Source organism: Manacus candei, unplaced genomic scaffold (genome assembly GCF_025592945.1).
Source record: "Manacus candei isolate 608988 ecotype Guabito, Panama unplaced genomic scaffold, ASM2559294v1 h1tg000028l, whole genome shotgun sequence".
Classification (NCBI taxonomy): domain Eukaryota; kingdom Metazoa; phylum Chordata; class Aves; order Passeriformes; family Pipridae; genus Manacus; species Manacus candei.
Window position 1 is genome coordinate 17,326,857 of NW_026138076.1, and position 24,626 is coordinate 17,351,482.

Sequence of the window (24,626 nt, forward strand, 5' to 3'; positions counted from 1 at the left end):
TCAAATGCAATTGTCTTCTCCCAATTGGAAAAACAACCTTCACTGCACTTCAGTTTTACTTACTTGGTGCATTTCAACTAACTACAGTTCTCAATTTTTAAAGCACTTAAGTCTAAAATCTAATGAAACATCAGAGTAAAAAAAACAAAACAGGATATCTAGACTGACTTATCAGATCAGTTTGCTGTTTTCAAGTCTTTTACTAGTATATCTAATGTGTTAACAGATGGGAAGAGGAGACAAAAATCACTCTTGTTCCTGCTCACCATTTTTAAGTGACTTTTAAAAAACCAGAGTGTAAGTTAGCTTAGCTGCCAGGGCAAGCATCAATTCCTTTGAACATCTAATGACTAATCTTTCAATTCGGAAGTATTTTCCAAATAAACCAATGACCTTTTTCAGTTTAGCTGTAAGTGTTAGCAATATCTGAAAGAGAACTTTTTTTCTTCATAGTTATTTAAAAAGCATACTCAGAGTTCATAATTTTGTTCTTGAGAAGGGGGTACGTAGATGGTTGGAAGCTCAGAGAACAGACTGAAAAACAAAGCAGTCTTTAAACTGCGTGTATTAGGGAGGGTTCGAAAAATACTGAAATCTTGAAACCATGACATCATTGCAAGCTCAACAAAACTGAAATTTATTACCAAGAGGTGGCCAACAAAATGAACAGACTCAAAAGGGAGGAAGGAAGAAAGAAAGAAGCCCCCAACACGACCTCCCCAGTTACCCAGCTGTTGCCCATAAAGTTATCTTACCGACCTAGCATGCCTATAATTACCCATAGCAGAAGCTGCATCCTTGGAGAGTCAGTAAGTTCACAAACTGGCAGGTGTCCCCGCCAAAGGCAGCGTTGTCCTTGAGGTGAAGCTAGCTCCCCTCCAAGAAAGAGCTATCTGCTTTTATACAATTAACTGAGTGATCTCAACCTAGGCAGGTGTGACCAACACCACCCAGCCAGAGGCCCTCAGTACCATCCCCTTGGTTATGTAAGTGCATCTCTTCTGCGCACGCATGGCTCTCCCTGCGCCTGCGTACTGCACTCAGGGGGTCTTTTCCAAATGAGTCTGGGGGCATTACTTCATCCTCTCCTCTTCAGTCTCTCCTTTGAGTGACCTTGGAGGATGATTAGCCAATCACAGAACACCAATTAAAACAGTTTATACAAGAAGCTCTCTCTCCAAGGATGAGGTACACGTTTATTAGTACTAGTTTTCTCATAACTTGGCAGGGAAAGAACAAAACTTTTACAGTTGTTTGGGCCAAACACAGACCAAAAGTATCAGTATAAATTCACCCTGATACACTGCCCAACTGCTCCCTTGCTATTAGCAATTTTATCAGACTGGCCACTTTCACATCACTTTAAGAAAACTGCACAATTGTCCTACTTAATCTGACTGATCAAGAATTGTCAGATCTGGGAAAACAACAGATCACATTTGCTAACACAACATTTCAGGGATGACTCATCTATGGTGTTCTTCCATGCTCCCACTGTCAGGCAAATGTTCAGAATAATAGTCCGTTATCTCACTGTAGGAGAATAAAAGTTGTTATGCATCACACTCTACTCATAATTCCCAACCAAATATAGTCATGCCAGCAGAATTTCCTGACACTGTTTCAGCAATATTGGCCATATAACTTGCTTTGTAAGCTAGTTTCTTGTACTAACACTAGTATTGCTTTGAGCAGTACAGTTGCATTTACATGAGCAAAGGAGCCATATTGAAGCAATTAACAGCCTAAGAATTTGTACAAATCCTTCTCCAAAAACCAACAATGAATTTTTCATTAGGTCACCTACCAGAGGTAATACTTACTTGAATTCTGAATCTTCCACACAAGAAATTAGGACAAAGCAGTCTTTCAACAGTAACAAAGAATCCTTTTCTTAAGCTCAAAATGGGACTGAAATGCAGTGTCTACTTTTTAATAAGTTAACAGAGGTTAATAAAACCATGCTGTCAGCCATTAAAACTGCAAAACAGTCCCAGCTTGATGTCGCAATTTTTAAATTTCATCCCTCTCACCCTCATCCTTTTTATTTAAATCTAATTGTTTTTTATGTGTTGGAAGCCTTGCTAACACAAATTTTCCAATGAAGTGAAATATAGCCATAAATTTATTTCCAACAAGAGGATCTTCAGCTCACTTTTTAGCAGCAAAATAGAAACATAACAAAAGAGAAAGATCCAGGTTTTCAAGTGGTTAGAAATATTTTCACTACCATCTTTGTATTAAAACAAAAACTGCTCCTGCTTAATTCTGAAAGTCGAACCTGTACAGCATTTTCTCCATACTGCTTTACAATATTATAGCTATTTACAACATAGAGGTTTAAAGAATTACTGCTGATCATGAGGTATGATACAAAACATACAAAAAGCCTCTAAAATGTTATTGTATTTATTATTTTCATAAAGCCAAGGACATGTTCACATACGAGGAGAATGATGGTGTTGTCACAGAAAGATAAGGTTAGACAAAAATATAAACCAAGTGTTTGGAAAAGTAACATCTTAAAAAGATATAAAGAAAACCTGGCAATGATAAAGGTAGATGAGAACAGCAAAATTAGTTATAAGATGGTGATAATATTTAACAATGGAAGTGCAGAGGTACCAGGTAATGTGGAAAAAAACCCCACAAGAACTCTGCTCTACAATATTTATATAAAACAGAATTGGTTTGCTCAATTTTATAATGTCTAATATTACATCACTACAATGACAGTCATTATATATAAGAAATACTGTTCTACTAAAATATGATTACATAATTACAAAGGAAAAGATCTTTTAAAATACATATTTTTGTATCATTAGATATTAAAAAGTGTAGAAAACTCTGCAATTTTCATTTGTATCAATATCATAATACTAGAAAATAAAATTGGCAGCATAGTGGGAAGTGCTGATATATCTTAGCACAGTATGTGTCAGGCTTGCATACATGCTGCAACAGTGGTGAATACTTATATCCTAAGTACAATGTGCTTTGCATGTGTAAAATTCCCAGCACACACAGAGGAAGGCTACAGTGAATATGCAGAGGTCTGCCACGCTGAGAATACATTAAGACCTCCGTGCTATCAAGCAGGACTGGCACACAGTATGTGTGTATGTGTTGTGAACACTGTTCAATATGCATAATTTGGACGTACAACTACTTTTAACAAACTCTAAATGTTCAGCGTACTAAGCATTTGATATATATAGCATTGTTAGTAACTTGTGTCTGCTATATAGCAACATACTGCTACATGCTTGAATTTTTATATATGAGTAGGACTGCTAAGTTCCACTGCATTGCTGATAAGAATTATGCTTAAAAATTTAAAACCAGAATGTACATCTATGTGATTTGTTGAATTAATCGTGATGCTAAAAGGCAAATTTTACATTGTATGCTTGTACTCTTGTCACTTCCTCAGTCAACATAATCATGTAGCTGTTGGTTCAAACTGATTTTCTTAAAATTCTACTTTCTACAGGAACTTAAACTTTACAAATACAAAGTATTGTCCCTGAAATTCAATCTAGAAATCCATTAATGCTATAAAAGTCTTCCTCAGAGAAATATTTGTTCAGGTACCATTTAAGGAATTGAATACCTCTTTTATCTTTGCAAGAGATTAACAATTAATTTCTTAATGGGTTCTGATGTGAAAAGATTTCACAGCAAGATTGGTTTAAAAAAAAAGAAAGAAAAAGAAAAAAGAAAATCAAACTAATATGCCCTAGAAAGACAAAACATGAACACAGATGAAAGCAGAAAAATCTTTAAAAATTTGTAAATTAACAAACACTATGAATTTGCTTGCTTAGTGTGTATTTTACATTCTTTGTTTTAATAAATCAGCCTTCAATGGAGATGATCTGAGAGTGAGAAAACTTTTCAAATCAAAATTTGTTGCTTTTCCAATCTTAAAATTCAGTTTTGGATGACCAGTGGCTAACAAACATCATTGCAGTCAGAGGAAGAAGTTAAATACTTCAAACAATTGTACTCCCATGGTTTTAATCTGCTGTTAGTTTTAAAAATTATTATATGATTTCTAAAAATTCAAATATCTATTTTATGGTAGTCAATGCTTTGCATTGGGTAAAATTTTGAAAATAGATTTGTCTATGTTAAAATGCAAGGAATATCTTAAGGCTTACATCCTGTAAAGATTTAAACAAACATAAAACATATACTAAAGGAACATATTGGAATGCATAGGACTTTTCACATAGTAACATTTTGCATGCACTTAAATAGTTTTTAGAAGAGTGGTTTGGACTTTCAAATTAGTAATTTCTTCAATGTAAATGCCAATTTAGAGAGAACTGGTTTTGAACTGAACTGTTTTTACATTACTGTTAGGAAACCCCAAACCTTAATAACTACAATAGGCAAAAAACATGTCTCAGATTAGAACTCAAAAGAAAAATTAAAAAGATCAATACTCAGCCTTAAAAAAGAAAAAAAAAGTAAATTAAAAACTAACCTAATCAGGCTGGCAGTTGAAAAACTTTTGCACTTAGCAAAAAAATCCTGCTTCTTAGCAAAATCTCATGGTTTGGTAGATTTTTGCTTTTCAAGTATTGACATTTGATATAAGATAGACTTATGAATTTTTTGTTTTGCTAATCTCTTCTCACTTAAAACTGTATTTCTAGCAATATGGGCTAAAGTAGCACAGTGATACAACTGAAAGTGACCATACAAAATAGGTTCTTGATATTAAATAAAAAAATCACAAAAGCATCAGAGCTTTTTTTTGCAAATGATGTCTAATTAGAGGCATCATCTTAGTATTTTTAATGAATTTTCTTTTTCGCAAGTAATTGCAGTTTTTTAATTGGGACTCATTCAAAGAAATTGAGGGACTTGGAAGTCTTTACCGAGGAACTCATATTATTTTGCCAATAAACAGTGGCTCAAAGATTTACAAGCAAGATAGGTATTACATATATTGCACACCTGCATGTCTTATGAATTTTAATTATTCTGTTATTTTTGTAAAATTAAATATATTTTCAAGCTGAATGTTATCTGGGTATACTCAGAAAGTGAACACAATCTTAAGATGGCAATGAACATTCTGACTTCCAATGTAAAGGAATGGTTAGTGGATTGGTATTACAGAGAGTCATGGCTGGGCTTCACGAACGAAGATTTAGGAAGGCTCTATCCACGTTGGTTACGTGGCTCTAGCCACGCTGGTGGCTAATGAGGTCAATATGAGATAGACATATCTGATTGCAAAAGGTACAGCAGAAAGACTCCTACAGAGAGTAGAGCATGAATTTAATACCATCAACAGTCATTTGTGACCCTCTTCCAGAATTTTTCATTTTAAGTACTGAATGATTGTCATTGGGATGGAAGTGTGATAGCATGAATTCTTTCAAGAAGTCTTTTCCTTGTGTGAAGTACAGAGCAACAGTTCTTGCACAATGCCAACGTGCCTTTATAACGCATTTGGTGGCAAACATCAACAAAGATAGCATGCCACTGTGGTTGTTTCAACATGATCTCTGCACAGTTCCTAGGTTTATTAAAAAAATTGCCACAGGTAATTCCTTCTAACATCTACAGACATGTTCAGTCTTTAATCAAATCTGCTTTCCGATTGATACAATCCAAATATTAATCACTCAGATATGTTATACAGAAATGTGTATCACTTGTACAGGGTAAACCATTCTAGACACTACATAATCCATCTTTGAAAGAGTTTATAAATTCTAATGGTCCAAACAAGGATGTTATATCTGGATACAAATATAACAAGCTTCATGTTATACCCAGGTCTTAGGCTTAATTTCTGAATCATTCAACTTTTGACGGATAATTCAGTAGACAGAGTAATCCATGAAGCACTTATGGAACCTTAGTAACGTGGTAGATAAGTACAGTTTCAGCATGAGAGGCATCTTCTTTCCTAAAGATAAACCATTAATTTGCTAGAAGTCTGAATTCACTTTTTCAGACAACATGCACATTCAGTGAAATGAATGTAATATTTCCAAACCTATTCCACCCAGAAACTAGATTTTCATATTGAACACCTTAATCTATTAGTTTTCTCTCAAAAAATTTCAAAAAAATAAAAAAAATCCCCAGACTCTATCGTGTAGCTTCTATTGGCAAATTCAAAACACACCAACAGCTCTGATGTGCTGACAATTACTTTCATTGATTTATTTCCTAATTACAGAACTACTTATGGACTCATTCATGTGTAAAAGAGACAAATTCTGTGTTTTGGTCTACAGACTGAAAGCTTAATATTGCTAATTTCATTGGATGGTTCATCATTACATTGACATATCCAATCCAAACTTTTTTACTAGAATAAAAAAACCCCAAACATAACAGGCCAGATACCACTAAAAATATAACTCTTACTAAAAAAAATCCTGTTTAATAAGGCACATACACAAATAGATAATTGTTCCTCTGAAAATGGGACTTTCAATTTCAAGTTTAAACTATAGAAATCTAAAAGAAACTTAATTTTGAATATTTCTGGCACATGTAATGCTGGGGAAGTCCATGATGAAAAATACTGATACAGATGAAACTACCACTGCTTCGTGACAAAAATATTAGTTTGCTGTGGATGATTGACACTGTTATGGTGATAGGAGTGTTTCATGAGGCAAAAAGAGAACTTATATTGCATTCTACTAAATAATGATGAAAGGATAGACACAGTTCTATAAGGATTAAATGGGTAAACTTTTAAAGCTCCTAAAGGAAGAATTTATTGTGTACAGGATAGGTACAAAGAGGTAGGCTGAAATAAATGGTATATTTTTTTGCAAACTGAATCCAATGGATTATACTTCACGTCTTCTCAGTTTTGACATACTTCTGTTATTTATAATGTCACTGAACAAAAAACGACTTGCACGGATATTCAGTTTTATTTGAATTTTAAGACCTTAGAGCAAGACATTTAGTAAGGATCCACCTCCCAGAAATTAATAACAGGACTTTATTCTAGACCAACACTATACTAACTTTGGATTAGTTCTGTTAGCTACCTGAAGGAATGTTTGAGAGGTAACAGCCAAAGGCATCACAATCAAAGGAGGGAATGCGCAAGAAATTCCCGTTTTATCTTGGTCTGAGATGTGGAATATCTTCCTTTTTTTTTCCTTTCTCTCTTGTGAAAGGAAGATGAGAGTCTACATATTTACCCTTCCAGAGGAAACTGCAAAGTTAAAAATTTGTTTTCATAAAGCATCACTATATTGAAAAGCTGAGTACTTCTGATATATGTAAGGTTAAAATTTCATATCCCAGACCAAATGGCCCAAGCTGATGCTTGTAAGCACTCAGTACACATTCCCCATGAATTTTATTGTCCCTGATCAAACTCTCTCCATACATGAAGAGATACCCCTGCAGTATCAACTCTATCTCCAGATGTAAAGTGTCTCTGGGAGATCTGCAGATTGTTTTAGAAAAGTAGAGAAAACTAATTAAGGCAAGCAATCAGCAAATACACTCTCATCAACTCCATTTCGCAATATCTTTTACTGTTACTTAGCCAGCAAAACTTGCAACTCTAATTCTTAGGACAGCTGTTCCAAATGAGTAACTTGTATGATATTTATATTTATCAGTACAGGATCTGGAATTATGACAACAGAAATATTTAATCCTTTCCATTCCCTGCATTGCATAGCTGCGGGGACCATGTAAAGTGCCTCTTGCTTCACCTGGGTGTTTTAAAAATATGTGCATCAATAAGATAATCTCTTAATATAGCTAACTTGAGTTGCAGAGTAAAATCTTTAATTTCAACTTCCCTGGTTTAACAATCAAACTTCAGTAATTCCATTAAATGCTTCCGCCAAACTCTCACATCTATGGAAACATATAGCCTCCCTGTATTCCTCAGACTAGTGTCAATCCCAGCTGTCAATGAAAGATAGGTTTTCCAGCTGTAAAATACAGTAAAAGGGCTCCTCATCTAGCACTCTCAATAGACCAAAATCCTCTCATGGGGAACTCACAAAATCTTGTGAAAAGTTATAAAACTCCTAATATACCACAGGGAACAATCTTCTACAGATAGGAGGATTGGCAAAATGACCTTAAAAGTTTATGCCATCTATAATTCCTATGACACTTTTTCGAAGTCAAATGCAAGCAGCTACTTGCTTTTCTGCTTTGTTGTTTAAGAGTTAGCTTACTGGAAGAAAATAGAGAAATCATGGAATAACCGAAAGCTTTTTTTCAGTTCTAAAATGAATATCCTTATTGCAGGTCATGTGGATTACAGTTTATTATCTGTATTTCATAATATATGACAAACATGTGCACCCCTACCCCAAATCAATCTGAAATTTCTTTAATCTTTAATATATCAACAGAAAAGGATGACCAGGTTTTTAGGGGACAGCAAATGTGTTATTTTGCATCTTCAAGACATTTTCATCTTGCTGAGTTGAAAAAGCTCTGCACTCACTCAACACTCTTTTATTCTGCTTAGCAACACAGAACATCTATTCCATTATCTAAGAATAAAGATGAAATGTTACACCTGTAATTTGCAAACAAACAAGGAAAGAGACAAGTACAAAAACCAGCTGCCAAAAACTTTCATTTTCTGAAAGAAGGAAGAAAATTATCAAGCAAGTTATTATGCACACTAATAGGCTGGTGTCTTCCGTACAAGTGAAGCCTGAATATTAATGGGAATTACTGAATTTACTTTTCATTGATAAGTGTTTTGGAACTGTGTGTGTAAACAGATACTAAAATATAATTTTTCAAACATACATATATTCATAAATCTGTAATATAGCATGTGTAATCCAGACTTTTGAAAATAAAAAAAAGGTTCTAAGCTGAAGGCTCACAAGATTAAATTGTAGAAAATTGTGAAAAAAAGCTAAAGCCACCTCCTCTACTTAATACACTAATGAATACCATAAGAAAAGAGTAAAAAAACCATTGAATATAAAAACATCAATTATGAACCCCATCAATGTATACAAGTATTTGAACTAAAGACGTCAAGAGGATGGGTCCAGGCTCTTCTTGGTTGTGCCAAGAAATAGGACAAGAGGCAATGGGCAGAAATTGATGCACAGGAAGTTCCACCTGAATATGAGGGAGAACTTTGCTTTGTGAGTAACCAAGCACTAGAACTGGTTGCCCAGAGAGGTTGTGGAGTCTCCCTCACTGGAGATATTCAAGAACCATCTGGAAATAATCCTGTGCCATGTGCTCTGGGATGACCCTGCTTGAGCAGAGAAGTTGGACCAGATGACCCTCTGTGGTACCTTCCAACCTGACCCATTCTGTGATTCCATAATTATAAACAGGACACTAATATGCTGATGTTGGAAAGAAAACTTCTGAACAGCTGAGTAACTTATTCTTGTTACAACCTTCTAGTTGTACTGCGGAGATAACCATGATTAGTTTTAGTGTGGTCAGTTTCTACAAGAAATTACAAGAAATTACATTACATGGTTTGAAAGGATAGATAACAGGGGTCTCATTAAAAAAAAAATGTTTCACTAGACCTCTATGTCTATGTCCTTAAAATAATGCAATGTTTGAACTTGTCTGCAAACAGAAAGTTTTCTGGGAAGAAAAATGAAGTGTTTGTTAATGGCATAGTTTTTCACAGATAATTTACTTATTGACACTTTTCTCTCATATCATATGCTCAAGCTCACCAGCCTGTCTATCTTCTCTCATAAGATACTCAAAACTGGCCTTTTGTTTCTAGCTAAGTCTTAAAGAAATTCGAAATTAAAAAGGAATGATCCCTCTCTCACAAATTGCATAATTACAAAACCAGGCTTCAGTCATTGCTTCTGGTTTTGTTCATCCCAACATTTTTCAATAAATGACTCCTCTGAAGGTTATTGGAATCACAGAATTATAGAACAGTTTGGGTTGAAAGGGACCTCATCCAACCCTCCTGCCTGGGGCAGGGACAGCTTTCACAAGACCAGGTTGCTCAAAGCTCCATCCAACCTGGCCTTGAACACTTCAAGGGATGGGATATCTACCACTACTCTGGGCAACTTGTTCCAGTGCCTCACCAGCCTCACAGGAAAGAATTTCTTCCTCATATCTAATCTAAATCTGCCCTCTTACAGTTTAAAATCATTTGCCCCTTATCCTCTCATTACATGCCCTTGTAAAAAAATCCCTCTCCTGTTCTCTTATTATTATTATTAGCATTTTAGATACTGCAAGGCTTCTATAGGGTGTTTCAGAAGCCTTCTCTTCTCCAGGTTGAACAACCCCAACTCTCTCAGCCTACCCTCATTGCAGAGGTGTTCCAGTTCTCTGATCATCTTTGTGGTCTTCCTCTGGACTCACTAAACATTAATACATATGTTCCCATTAAAAAACAAGAGAAGGAGAGAAGGAAACCAGAGGCACACTTGCTGATCTAGCTACAGTCTGAATAACCATCTGGTTTTCTAATGAGGTACTAGCACATATCTTTCTCTATCCACAAACTGTGTCACAGATAAAGTCCTGGACAGGGTGGTCTTCTAGCATTTCTGAAAATTATTGAAAGTTAAGTGAAACTAAACTGGCAGAGAGTATTTAGTGGTGGAAACATAAAACATCCCAACATCAGAGAGACTACTAAGGTCATAACACACAAATTGTACCATTATATTATTAAAAAAGAATACTCAGCAATTTTCAATCACATCCTGAACAATAAATAAGAGGTATGTTTTGTGAAGACTGATTTTTCAAAAACAGAATCAAAAACAGAGTTTTGGGGAATTTTTACTGTAAATTAATAGAATCAACACACCCAAGATATAACTATTATAGATAAATTATAGTCAAGATAATACAGATTTGCCAGTACTTTAGATAAAACCTGATATTCTGGGGATTAGAGAGATCTATTTAGTTGATTGCTAAAGTACACTCATGTTAAAAATGAACGGTGATGATAACCTTGGGAAAGAAATGGGTGATTGTAAGGACTTTAAGAGCACAGTTGCCTGTCTCAAACACTGACAAGGCCATAAAAGGAACTTGCCATAAGATAAGCCAGCAGAGTGGGAACTTGAGATAAGCACAGAAGGGAGGAATTTGTGACAGGAAGGTGCTAATTCCAGGCCTGGTGGAGGTGAGATCTGATTAGTGCATCCTGGTTAATGCACCTGGACAAAAGTTCCCACTGGGGCAAACTGTTGGAAAGGAAGCAACTGCTCATACACATATCACCAGTCAAACAAAGACCACACCAAGTTATGGGACAAATAGTGTCTGTGACCACAACAACCACCAAAGCACCCCCAGACTCATTTCTGGGGCCTTCCACCAGAGGACTGCATATGATCCACAGTGTTAAAACTCTACCCCCTGGGGAGGTACCTTGGTGTTCCCACCTGAACTTGAACGTATATTAACATGTTGAACTCTTTGTCTGGTGGGCTTCCCCCACTGGTCAAGATTGCGACCATCACTTTGACATCTAAATTGCAACAGTCAAGTCTTGTCGCTAGATCCATGTGTGGTGATATCTTTCCTCTCCACTGTCTACTCTTATTCTTTCTTTCTCTTTCTTTTTTTCCCTTATATATTAAGTAACAGCTTTATACTTCTACTTTGTTATACTACTATAGATAACAACAACCAAACTGGTTACATATCTCTTTTTCCATTGCAACCAATTTGTTAAATATATATTGTACTTTGTGTATTTTTCTTAATACATAATTATTCTTTAGTGTACACGTATAAAGAACAAGACTGCTAATGGAAGATGCACACATAAAGAAATCATTAATTTCTACAAAACTTCTTTCTTACAGTGACTTAAAGAATTTTGACTACAGTTTGCTTTTTACCATATCTTAGAAACTATATTTGTATGCCAGTTTAAATTTAGACAATGCAGCAACCAGTAACTCTCACATGGTATGGAATAGCGCTATATATATAGGACGTGTTATATGTGAAGGCCTGGGCCAAAATGTAACCATATGCAAAAAAAGGTTTATGATGTGTGGACCTATGAAAGATAGACTGGCCATTGAAAGAGCCATTTAGAGAGCTCTGACATGTGGAATCAATAGTATCTGTGACAAATGAGGGAAAACACTTCTCTAACTATGTATGGTAGCAAAAAAAACCGCCATGTAATCAGTTAGGCATTTATCAACCAGTGGTGTTAACTCCTTTACAATACCTCTTTTTTAAGAGAACATTCCAATTCAAGCAAGTACTTTGGAAAGTTAAGTTTCAAAATGATATTTATAATAGAAGAGTTCCCAAGAAGTTTTTTATTTAAATCGTCAAGAGATATGATGTAAAAGTGATTATTGCACAATATTCTGGGACACACAGAAACCCAAAGGACAAGTTTCACAGCTGCAAGGAGCCACCCAAATTATTTAGATCCGAATTTTGACAATAAACTGAATTTAAATTTCAGAGTTCTATAAAATACAAGAGTGGGTTTATTTTTCATAAAGATTTATATAGTCACTATCTTACCTCAGGCAGTGGCCAACGATGTGCCTAGAGTAGTGTAGCATAAAAACAGGGCACAAAAAACCAAACTTCATAGTCCTCCATGGGAAATGGCAACATACATACTGGGATTTTCCTCTGAGCCAGACATAATATCTTCAGATTTAACACACAGAGAAATATTGTGCTTCAATTCTTAATTGCATTTTGCAGCACTAAAAGCACCACAAAAAGCAGATTTTGTATTCTACTGATGAGCTGCCTGCATTTGTTGCACAGTTAACAGTGCTCTTCGTAATTCTTTGCATTGTTCTCAATAAGCACTTGCAAACACCAAGTTTTTCTTTAAAAAAGCTTACATGTAATTAATTCCAGTCTTCCAAAATTGGTACAAAAAACTAAAAACATAAGACACAAACATTAAAAATAGTCACTGAAAATAAGACTGGAAAATATACTTAATGTTATTGAAGTGCACTCAGAACTAACCAGAATCAAAACTGAAAGGACCTCCAATAGCTAATTCTATAAGCATTTTCTGTGCAGAAGATGCCTAGCCATGAAGGTGAACAAAACTATCCTGCAATTTTAATTGCTACTTCATTTTACCACTTTTCAGCAAGGTAGAAGGTATTTTTCCAGTAGCAGTATGTGGTTCAGACTCCACAGGCATTTATGTTGTGAGTTTTGGAAACTCCTTTATATTGGGATGCTGCTGTTGCTGCTGTGTTGGATTGACATAACCACTCAAACAGCATTTTATTGTCTTTTCAGACATGGAATTCTCAGGACGTTCTCATATTTATATAGATATTTATACATGCATATATGGAAAAACAAACAAAGCTGTATATTATTCTCATACACTATTTAAGTTTAAATTTTATATTGCTAAATATCAATTACTATGCCAGGATAGGAAATTAATTATATTTTTAAAATGATAAAATAATGAAGTAATCTGATTCTTCTGCTGCTCTTCAGTTTTCTGCTCATTTGTTTCAATTTTTATGGTAATCTTGTCTAAAATAAAATTTCAAAATGAAACAGTGACTTCATAAACATAGATGTTTGTATCTTTTTAAGCTGAGGCACAGAAGAAATTGAAAGCACAAAAGATCAGTAGCCATTTCTGATACCCAATTTAAAATAGTATGAAAAATAAGTCATTTAAATGAATATTGCATGAGAGGGTCAGAATAAATATTTGTACAGCTATCTGCTATACCTGTTATAGTTCTCAAATGGCTATGGTGCAAAAAAATTACATTTTATGAACCACAATACTACATTATTCAATGAAATAAAGACATCAAATGCTAAAGATATGAAAACAGAATTAGCCTTATTTTCCTTTAGCAATAGATATGTAATCTTGCTAATTTACACAAAAGATCAAATGTCTGCAAAACCAGCCCTTCAGTTCAGTGGTGAACCAGGGAAACACCTAAACCTAAGAACTTTGTATGCTAAAGATTCTTTGCAGCTTAAAAAATATAAGTAGTGTTTTTTGTCTCTTGAAAATATAGACTTCTGCCCCCCCCAAAAAAACCCAAAACCACCCAAAGCCAAAGCAACCAACCAAAAAAAACCCCAAAACCATAATTCAACCAAGCAAAACAATAAAAATAAATACTAAAACAACCCACCACTCAGGGTCACACTGAGACCTTGGAACCTCCCTGAAGATACTCTTTTTTAATGGAAATGCCAACACTGTATATAGTACTGCTAACAGTTTTTTTTAATATAATTTATCTTCTCTGCTCCTCTTTTCCATTTCCAAATTGAACCCCAGAGGCCTAAGATGAGTCTGTTGATCACATTTCTTGTCAACTAGCATTTTCAACTTGGTGTGGATTTTCAGACTGACAATATAATTTTGTGGCTCCTGTGTTTTCCTACTTCTGTTTTAATTTATCACTTGAAGTAAGTGCACTTGGGGGATACTTATCAAGTCTCCACTTCTCTGGAGGGCTACAGAATACAATTTCCATGTTTGCTGTTGATGGCCTAAATACAGTACACATGAAACAACAAGAATGGCCTTCTTAAGGTAGTGGATAAGATGTCCATAAAACAGTGGCTCGAGGGGCTACATTAGAAAAATAAACCAAACAGATTTTACATCAGTGGATTTAGACAATTTCTAAAAGATTTAGTGCAAGAAACCTGAGGTGTCTAATGATATAATTTATAGTAATATTCAGCATCTACATTTCAGCAAAATATTTTGCTACATGCTATACCTACTTTACAATATTCCATAACTTTATTACTTTTAAAAACATGCAATTTGGGAGATTTTTTTTTTAAATCTTTACAACTACTTGAAAAAAAAATAAACCAAATAGTAAAAATATTGTTCCTGTAGGGTTTTGCTATGAAACATGTAACTATTGAAAATGTGAAACAGCACACTCCCCAGTGTGTGGGGAAGGTACTATTCAACCTAAATTTGGGATAAGCTTCTGTCTTTTGCTGAAGACATTCACTCACTCATTTTGATGTTTCAATTTGGATTAAGTTAAAAGAATATTTAAAGAAATTTCAGCTTCAAATATTGAATCATAGCTAAATTCTTTCTTTCTTTAAGTTGAGATTGCCAATATCAGAACGTAACTATTTCTGTTTCTTTCTGAAGTAACTTTGTGTTTCATCTTTAATTTTCAGTGATTCAAAACTTCTGGAAGATGTAGCCAGACTCTAGATGACTGTACACAGAACAAGGACAGTGAAATATTCAGTAAAGATTACATAGGTTCCCTACATACCTTCGCCTTAAGGTTGAAAATCAAATAATCAATACAAAGTCTTCAGCTTTACATCTTATCTTAGATCTATCTTAAGCAACACTGTGACACAAAGTCATGGGTATAGAACTAGTTCAATATTGACCCAGATGGAAGAATTGCATTTGCTGAATCATGAAGATTAATTTTTGTACCAACAAATTCTTTGGGAAACACCCTTTAGTAACAACTAAAGCAGTGGACAACAATCCTAAGACTAATAGCATAAGCCAATTTAAAAAATACAAAAGCTTTGCCCCTCAGAATCTTTTCATATTCTGTTCTTCACTGTCTTTGGCACAGGAGGACCAGTGAATACAACATCTTTGTCTGCATACAGATGAAGAAATGAAGACTTCAAAAGTGCTGGGACCACAATATCTTCTAAAGGGTAGAAAACTAACCTGGATGTTCCCCACTGAGAGCAGCTATAGTATGTATAAGAAACTACTATTTCCAATAGTTAGTAGAAATCTAGAATATTCTAAATATAATTATTAAACAGGAGAGGGGTACTGCCAGTAGATATTCTGTAATACTTTTTCTTAGTTTACCTCATTATTTTTCAGCACATTTGAGTAAATTAATTTTCATATTGCTATATTCATTGAACTTTTAACCACACTAATTATGAAACTACCAGAGAAACATTATATGCACTGTTCAATGCAACCTATTTAGTGACTGTGTCAAGACTTTAATTTTGAGTTACCTCTTTTGACTCAGGAATTACAAACTTATTCTGGAGATAGAATGATTTAATCACCCTTCTCAAATCCTGTTAATGTTAAGGATTTCAGGTAATTTTTGTTATCTTATAGACTCTAAAGCAGCAATGTCCATTTTATTTCAGAAATCTGATTTGCTTAAACTGTGAGGTAACAGACTCTCAGACTCTCTTATGGTACAATTACGAATCTCTCCTTAAGCTTTCCTCACCATTTTTCACGTCCTTTCTTATTTACTTGGGGTCATTAACATAAGTAATATCTCCATTTTTAATTCTTCTTCCTTGAATATCAATTCTGTACAAGAACTGGATATTCTCTGAGTTAAGAGGTGTGCTGGGAGATGAAATCTGCCTATAAGTGCAGAATAGAAAATTAAGCCTAGTACACTCAAAACTTCAACCCTCAAACCAAAATAACTGATCTCTAAGTTTTCTTTTGAGAAAATTTGTATTATCATTTTGACAATTTGGAGATTTCTCTTACACTTTCAAATTTCTTTTTTATGGTTTAGAAAAATCTTGTTACACTTGTGGACAAATTATGCTCTACCTTTTCCTATTTCTGATTTTCTGATTCTGATTAAACATTGCCTCTTAAGCTGCTTGAGACTAAAACCATTCCTAGTATTCTTTCTTTTACTTCATGTAATTGTAGCTTAGCATATGTCCTTAAAAGCTCTGGCAAAATCTTACCTTAAATATAAAAAATAATAAACCACTACTTAATCATGTTACACCATTAAAATGAAATTCCTAGAAAAAGCTTTGGGATTTTTTCATATGTCATATTTACATTTATAGTTGTCTTTTGGGGAATCTAGTTTTGTTGTATTGGGATTTGATGTATAGAATAGAAACTACTTAAAAATAAGATTGGTGGAGTTATCAGTAATCTCAATTGGAAGGTAAATTAACTGTTACTTTTTTACTATATTAAATAAGGGTATTTACTTCTTCCAGCCATAGTAATTTCCTGTGTAATTCTTAATAAAAAATAAGGATTCTTTTTTTCACATCTTTAAAAAGACAATGCTTTCCTAAATTATCATTACATCTGTGCAGTAGCAGAAAGAGATTGTAAAAAACCATAATAAACCTGACTAAAATACCCCAATATGTAGAATAATAGGAGAAGTTGCATTGTGTACATCAAATTTCAAAACATACAATGAAAGGAATGCCCTCCAAAGGATTTGAGGTCCATCCAAAAATTTTTTTTACAAGCGGATTCTATGCAGAAATTAAAACGTGTCTATTCCCCTCCTTTCTTCCTTTCACTCTGTGACAAAATGTTCATAGTAAAAGATCTATCCTCTGATTAGAAAAAAGCTGTGATACCTCTGCAGGTTCCCTATGGTACAGCCTTACCAAAGCCCATACAGGATTCAACATCATTTGTCATCTCTGCAGTATACTTGCTATAGTGCTCCTCCTCCGGCTTTTCTTTCAAACTAGATCACACAAAGAATCTTTGAACAAAATAAGAAAAACAAACTATTTTAACTGAGGAAAAATGGCACGTAGGTATTAAGTGCTACATATAATTAATTGCTTTCCTCAGGTCATGTAAAATATTTATTCTGCATAAACAGTCTTTGATTCTTTTTCACTAAATTTTATTTCATCTAATTCTTCAACAATCACTTTTTACCTCTTAAAACCACCAAAAATAATGTTTCTGCCAAGTATTTTCCAGATGGTTTTATATTAGATTTCTAGATGACTTTTTCTTTAGAGCATTTATTGATTCTACACAATTAAATTGGGGAAAAATTTTACTCTGACATTGAGTGCTTTACTCATACATCTATGTTTTATTATAAAAGCCAACAACAATTTTACCACTAGCACAGAATCTAGACCACACTTAGAATAGAATTTACTCTTCATTTTGGAAAGTTAGAAGATTTACATGTGGTCCAAATAAGCAATCATTCTTCAAGTCTGAGATTTTGAAAAGATTTATTTTGAATCTGTATCATGAGTCCTCCCAGATCCATCTCTAACTCAGAGATTGTTCGCTCATTTTAAAACATAAGATATTTTATATAGCTCGTTTTTTTCAAGCATAGTACCAAAAAGTTATTGCGGACAACAGCAGAATATATTTAAGTAGGTATCTTTTGTGGCAAGAAAAGAAAATTGCAAAATTAGGAAGAAATTGAGGACATAATTACTATGGTTTATCTAGTAATAAATTTCAGTTCTAACATAAATTGTGGGGAAACACTGAAAACAATCTTATGAGCACCCTTTTCGCACTTTTATCTGAATTATTTTATACAGTTCCTTTGGTTGTTGTAAATGTTGTTGTGCGAGTTTTTTCCCATTGCCTCACAACCAGTGTGTGTATGCATGCGTGCTTATACATGAATGATGTAAATAGAGTGCATAAACAAGAATGCTCTAACCACTTCTGTCTCTCTGTAACACTATCAAATTCAGAAAACATGAATTACAAATGGTCATACAAGAGACAGAAAATCTGACTTGATTCAGTTTATTTTTCTCCATTATCAGCATTCTGTTCTCATTCTACTAACTTTTTTTCTATTTCTCTAAGCTGAGGTCTCATTGCATGCTACAACCAGGTGAACACTGTTCTATGTTGTGTCGTGTACAGTCTGTAATTGTTTGAGGAAGACAGTTCCATAGCAATGAGGATTACAGCAGAGGGCAGGACACATGCAACTTAATACCAGAAGTTCAATTCACATGAAATATCAAGTGTGATGTAACAATTTTGAATAAAACTTTCAGAAATGTAGGATTCATGAGTTTTCTGATGACAGTTATATTTAACTGTTTTAAAAGCAATGACATAATTTTGGAAGAAAAAAATATTTCAATACAAACAAGATAAAGACTGCTTGCAATTGCACTTAGATTAACCTGTCTTGTGCAAGATCATAACACAGAAACTAATTTGGATATGCTTTGTAGAACTGGCCACAAGACTTTTCATAGAGATAGATATGTCCTAGAGAGAAAAAGATGAAATACATCTTTCTTGAAAGATGTATTATTTTACATAGGCACTTCAGATATACAGGGAACAACAACAAGTCATATTAATCTCACTACCAAAAATATAATTTCATTTCAATTTTATGATACTAGTACAATTAACATATATGTAATACAGTTATTTCCAAGGGAGAAGGTGAAATTAATAACTATAATAAGACTTCTATAGTTTTAAAAATATAACAATTTATACCCTAAGTTTCTTAAGTAACAAGTTATTACATCAAGTCTATCTCAATGTGTAAGTAAAGCACTCTTCCAGTTAGTCACTGATAAAATATAAATCTTTCCTTAAGAATAGTAATAAGTATGTTTTGCATCACATTTCTGCATCCTTGTTACAGGTCTGTTTTTACCTCTGCGGGAAATAAACAGCTTTTCCTATAAATTGCATCTTCAGATAATTCTTCAATACATACCTGATGTATTCCATACAATTAAAAGAGGACTTGGAATTAAAAGGACCTGGAGCTACAATTAAAAGTGGACCTGGAAATAGCAAGCCTAGTGCAGACCAGCTGTGATAAGCACAACCAAGTGTATGCAAGAAATCAAAAAGAAACACTGTGCTGTGCTATTTCTGACCCTCCTTCTAAATGTTATTTCTGACCCTCCTTTTATTTAGCTTCAACGAAGTCATTTTACTTCACTTTCAATGTTACTTCACGTCAGGAGAAAAAAAAAAAAAGAAAACAAAAGCAACCAAGAAATCAGTCTAATTATGTTGGAGGAAGCTAGTTCCTCAGTTTACTCATGAAATCCAACCTTAGTGACTACTTGCTACTTATAAAACCAATACAGTGGATGTTGAAATTATTTGTACAAGTAATTCTGTTTTAGAATTACATATTCTATTTTAGAACCTCTTGTGAAAACAAAATAGATGGTCAGATACCAAAACCCGGCCACAGAAACTCACTACAGTAACATAGTTTACAGAGGATTTTAATTTAGTCTAAAAATAAGGAAAGTGATATCAATATTTACTGATATAATCTATATAGTCACATAGGTCATTTCACATAATGTTCCCACAGTACAAGAGTAAATGACCCCCAGTGCAGTTAAGGAAAAGAATTCTAGGCTTACCTCACAGACAAGTAGCAGTAACTAAACTAAGCAGAAAAAGCACTAACTTTTTTCGAAGTCTTAAAATATGTTTCAGTTCAAAAAGAGCCTCCAAATGTTTAAAAGCAAAGAAACTTAAAACACTGAATTAGAATTTATGAAGGAGAAATAGGAACAGGACAGATACTGCTTCTGCCTGAGGTGCAAAGACCACATCAGATGCAAAGGACTAAGAAAGAAAACTGCTGGGTTTTGGATACCTTTAAAGAGAGAATTTTTACAAAGCAGAGGCTTTGCTCTGTTTCCCATAGGTTGTAGGTTTAGAAAAAAGTGGTAGAAGAAGGGAAGAATCATTGTTCCTTATGACAGGAAACAAAGACTTAATATGGCTTCTCATTACTCCATATCCCACTATGATATCCAAATTTCTTCTCTCCAACTATAGTAGCAAATCAAATTGAGGAGTTTCTGGCAACTCTAATTCTATTCACTCAAAATATCTCCTTTAATCCAAGTTTTGACCCCTGTAGATTTTAAGAGATGCTATTCTGTCCCAACCTGACGCAGTCTATAGACTGAAGCAAATACTTCAGAACTGAGAGAGTTTAATTTGAATTTACAGCTCGTTACTTCATAATAATACTACATGGTAAGACTGTGAAGAGGTATATATGAAATTATAAGCTATATATGAATTATATACAAAGATAGAGATCTCATGCATACCTGTGTATCAGTACAGGATTTAAGAGTGCTTAATCAGTTTAGAAAACAGCTCATACAGTTGCATCAGCAGCACATATTTCACTGGTGGATTTAAAAATAGTGTTTTTAGAAGACAAAAAGACTTTGCATAAGTTGTTCATTTTGCAATGAAAATTTCAACTACAACTCCTTACACCTGGACTTCTGCCTGGTTAAGTAAGCAATACAGTAATGACAGTTTGGTTACACCTTGTATTATGTATGTCTATGTAGATTACTTTTTGTTTCATTATAAAACCAGCTGGGAGGGAACAAGAAAAGACCTGAGACTTGAGAGGGGTCAATTGACAGGACAATGATGTGAATTCTGAGGAAAAGCACAAAAAATTGCATTCAGGAAAAAATATCACAATCAAACAATACATTAACAGAATGGAGTCCCCCACCCCCACCCCAAACTCTTCTCATTCTGTCATTCTTTTACTGAGGGAAAGAAGCATATTCGTGGCTTTCAGCTACAATGAAAAGGGATGTTAGGTGAACATACAAAAAGGACTATGGAGCCCATGTGAGTATTCCATCTTGCTGCAGTCCACTACCTTTGCTACTTGATAAGGTGATGAATACAATTTCAACACTAGATACCCTCACTCCCCTAATAGGGAGAGAAATTGTAAAGGAAGTAAAACAGTGGAGAATATCCATAAACCTGTGACAAACTTAAGTTATTTCTCTGAAGGGCATGCGCTTAAACATCTGGAAAAAGGGAAACATAGTATCCACTTTAAGAAGGGAAGCAAGAACAATCCTGGGAACTACTGACCAGTCAGCCCCACCTCTGTGCTTGGGAAGACCATGGAACAGGTCCTCCTAGAAGCTGTGCTAAGACACATGGAGGACTGAGAGGTGATTCGAGAAGCAGGGCTTCTCCAAGAGTAAGTCCTGCCTGACCAATGTTGTGGCTTTCTATGATGAAGTACCTACATCAGTGGATAAGGGAAGAATTACAGGTGTCATTCATCTGCACTTCTGTAAAGTCTTTGATACGGTCCCCCCAGCATCCTTCTGTCCAAATTGGAGGCTGATGGATTCGATGGGCAGACTGTTTGGTGGATGAGGAAAGGCTGAGAGAATTGGAATTGTTCAACCCGAAGAAGAGAAGGCTTCAGGGTGACCTAATTGCAGCCTTCCAGTTCCTGAAGGGAACTTAGAGAAAAGATGGCAGAAGACTATTTACAAGGGCATGTAGTGACAGGACAAGGGGGAATGGGTTTAAATTGAAAGAGAATAAGTTTAGATTAGATATTAGGAAAAAATTCTTTACTGTGAGGATGGTGAGGCACTGAAATAGGCTGCCCAAAGAAGTTGTGGATACCCCATCCCTGCAGGTGTTCAAGGCCAAGTTGAATGGGGCTCAAAGCAACCTGGGGGGCCTGGAACTAGATGATCTTCAAGGTATCCTTTGAACCCAAATGATCACTAGAGCAACTGTCTGATTGTGATGTCAGATGAGACCTGTGAGGCTTCTAAAGCAATAAGGTCTAGGGCTGGAATCCCTGCTCACTTTACCTGAGGCTCAAACCACAGGTAGAAGCCTGGGGAGGAGATGCTGAGGCAGCACAAACACCCACAATATAGGTTGAAGTGGGATGTTAATTGATAGCACAAGGCCAAAATGGCTTTTAGAGAAGTCACCAAATGCTAAGGAGGAAGGAAAGGTAGCAAGATACAACAGAAGTAGAAGGATTCTGTCAGTAAGATAGGCAAACAGTAAGATAGGAGCTGAAGTGGTGACATTCCATTTTGTGTGGCAAACCTTCAGCAAATAGAAGAAGCAGATTAGTGTTCTGTGGATACTTAAAGGGATATCTTCTTTGTTTAAGTTGTGAGGCATCAACATGCACCTCTCTGTAAGAATGAATATGCAACTTCCTCAAAGAACGTACAGGATATATCTGTACATGTATTCACACAAACATACACATATATGAGACATAGAATATATCTTGTTCTGTTAGTTTCTAGAAATATCAATATATAAGACCCAAGCAAATCAAGAGACTACCCAAAACTTCACAGCATGTTTTAAAATAATTTTTATAATCTCTAGCTGTAAAGAAAAAAAAATAAGATTATTCTATGAAGTGGGTTTTATTATCGACATGTTAGCTATAAGTAAATGTGCATTTTTCTTGCCTTGAAAATGTCTATATAAACTGTGACAGAATATTTTACTACTAAATTATAGGTAATATAAGAGGTATCTTAGAAGTAAAATAAAACCTCATAATCATTATGTTATTGATTTACTGAGTTATGCACTTAAATACCTATTTCTTCATAATTCAGACATTATCAAGTTTTTTAGCATATATAGTAGCACCTGTACCTTGTCAAAATTAACTAAGGAATCTTTCATCTTTCAATTTTTAAAGAATGCACATCTGTGCAAACTCACAAAAAACCGACTGTACAGGACACAAGAGGAATTGCCACACAAAGGATGGCACAACAAGACTTCTGCTGTGTCTTTTACTCTCAGAAATAAATGAAAGTAGTTTCAGATTAAGCCCTAGTCTTCACCTTTTAGGAATTTGATTAAATTTATGTTAAAAATCACTCCTAACATTTTTTATTTGTTACTAAAAACTTTATCAACACTGACAGGCTGACAACATAGCTGACAAAACACAATATGCCAAAAGAACTGCAGGTACATGAGTCACCGTACCATAAAATAGATTAGTGAAAGTAAGAATTCTGTTTTAATTATACTTTCAATATATGCATAATGTTAAAACTAATTATTTAGCTCTCAATGGAAAAGGGTGAATTTGTGGGACATAATAGGAATATTACTAGAGTAAAAGTCTTATGAGGAGCAGCTGAGGGAGCTGAGGTTGTTTAGCCTGGAGAAAAGGAGGCTGAGAGGAGACCTTATTACTCTCTACAACTAAGGTGGAGGTATTGCTGAGAACTGAGATCTTAAATCTTCAGAATTCCTAACAGCCTAACTCCAGGTTTCAAGGGTTTTATCTGAAGGTTTAGTAGACCACAAATCAATTCTTTTACTTAAAAATATAGGAGAAACCCCTAGGTTTTAGACTACCAGGCTGTCCCTGTCGTAATGCTGTAAGCAGTCAGGTAGGCGGGGTGCTCTGGCTGACCAGAGCGAGCGCTGTCGTGTAAACTGACAGGAAACCAGACAGATTGCCACTTGAAGCTTCCTACCTTTCAGCAGAAATGTATAGGAACTGACATGCCTCCTTGAAGTATTTCATTTCTGAAGTGCCATACCAAAGGATGGCACTTCACTGAAAGCTGATTTCTTTTAAGTGTAAAATGTAATTTGGAAACAGTAAAGCATCTGCTGGGCAACAACATGCATATGAAGCACATATAAAAGTTAGAAGTAATTGTGGACAATTAAAAACAAAAGAGAGAAAAAACTGAGCTCAGAAAGTCAAGAGACAATTCACTTTCTGACTATTATTTTTCGATTAGAAAATCTTATTCTGTAATTACCCTCCCTTAACTCTTGTTTTGTGTCATAGAAACACTGAGAAGCTATTCCTATCAAGTCTTCAGGCAGTGTCCATTTTTGTTTTCATGAAAGACAGTAAGGGAAAGAATATAAGGACAAAAGTTGATTGACATTTAAACTGTATTTGCAATAGTGCATGACAAGAAATGGAGAAGAAAAAGGTGAGCAAAATCCAGAAATGAGATTTTTTTAATGAAATTCAGAAAATATATCACTCCAAATACATGGTGAAATCTGAGATCTAAATCAGACAGGGAACTGAAGATAAAATCTTACACTA

General features: G+C 34.7%; 1 long non-coding RNA gene across 1 annotated transcript in view; it reads left to right on the forward strand.

The window, feature by feature from the left end:
• Nucleotides 1–513: 513 nt before the first annotated feature.
• LOC127472355 (uncharacterized) overlaps nt 514–24,626 on the forward strand; it is a 236,352-nt gene continuing 212,239 nt past the window's right edge. Inside the window, exon 1 of the long non-coding RNA XR_007904971.1 lies at nt 514–829. This is a non-coding gene — a long non-coding RNA (uncharacterized LOC127472355). The remainder of the gene's footprint in view (nt 830–24,626) is intronic.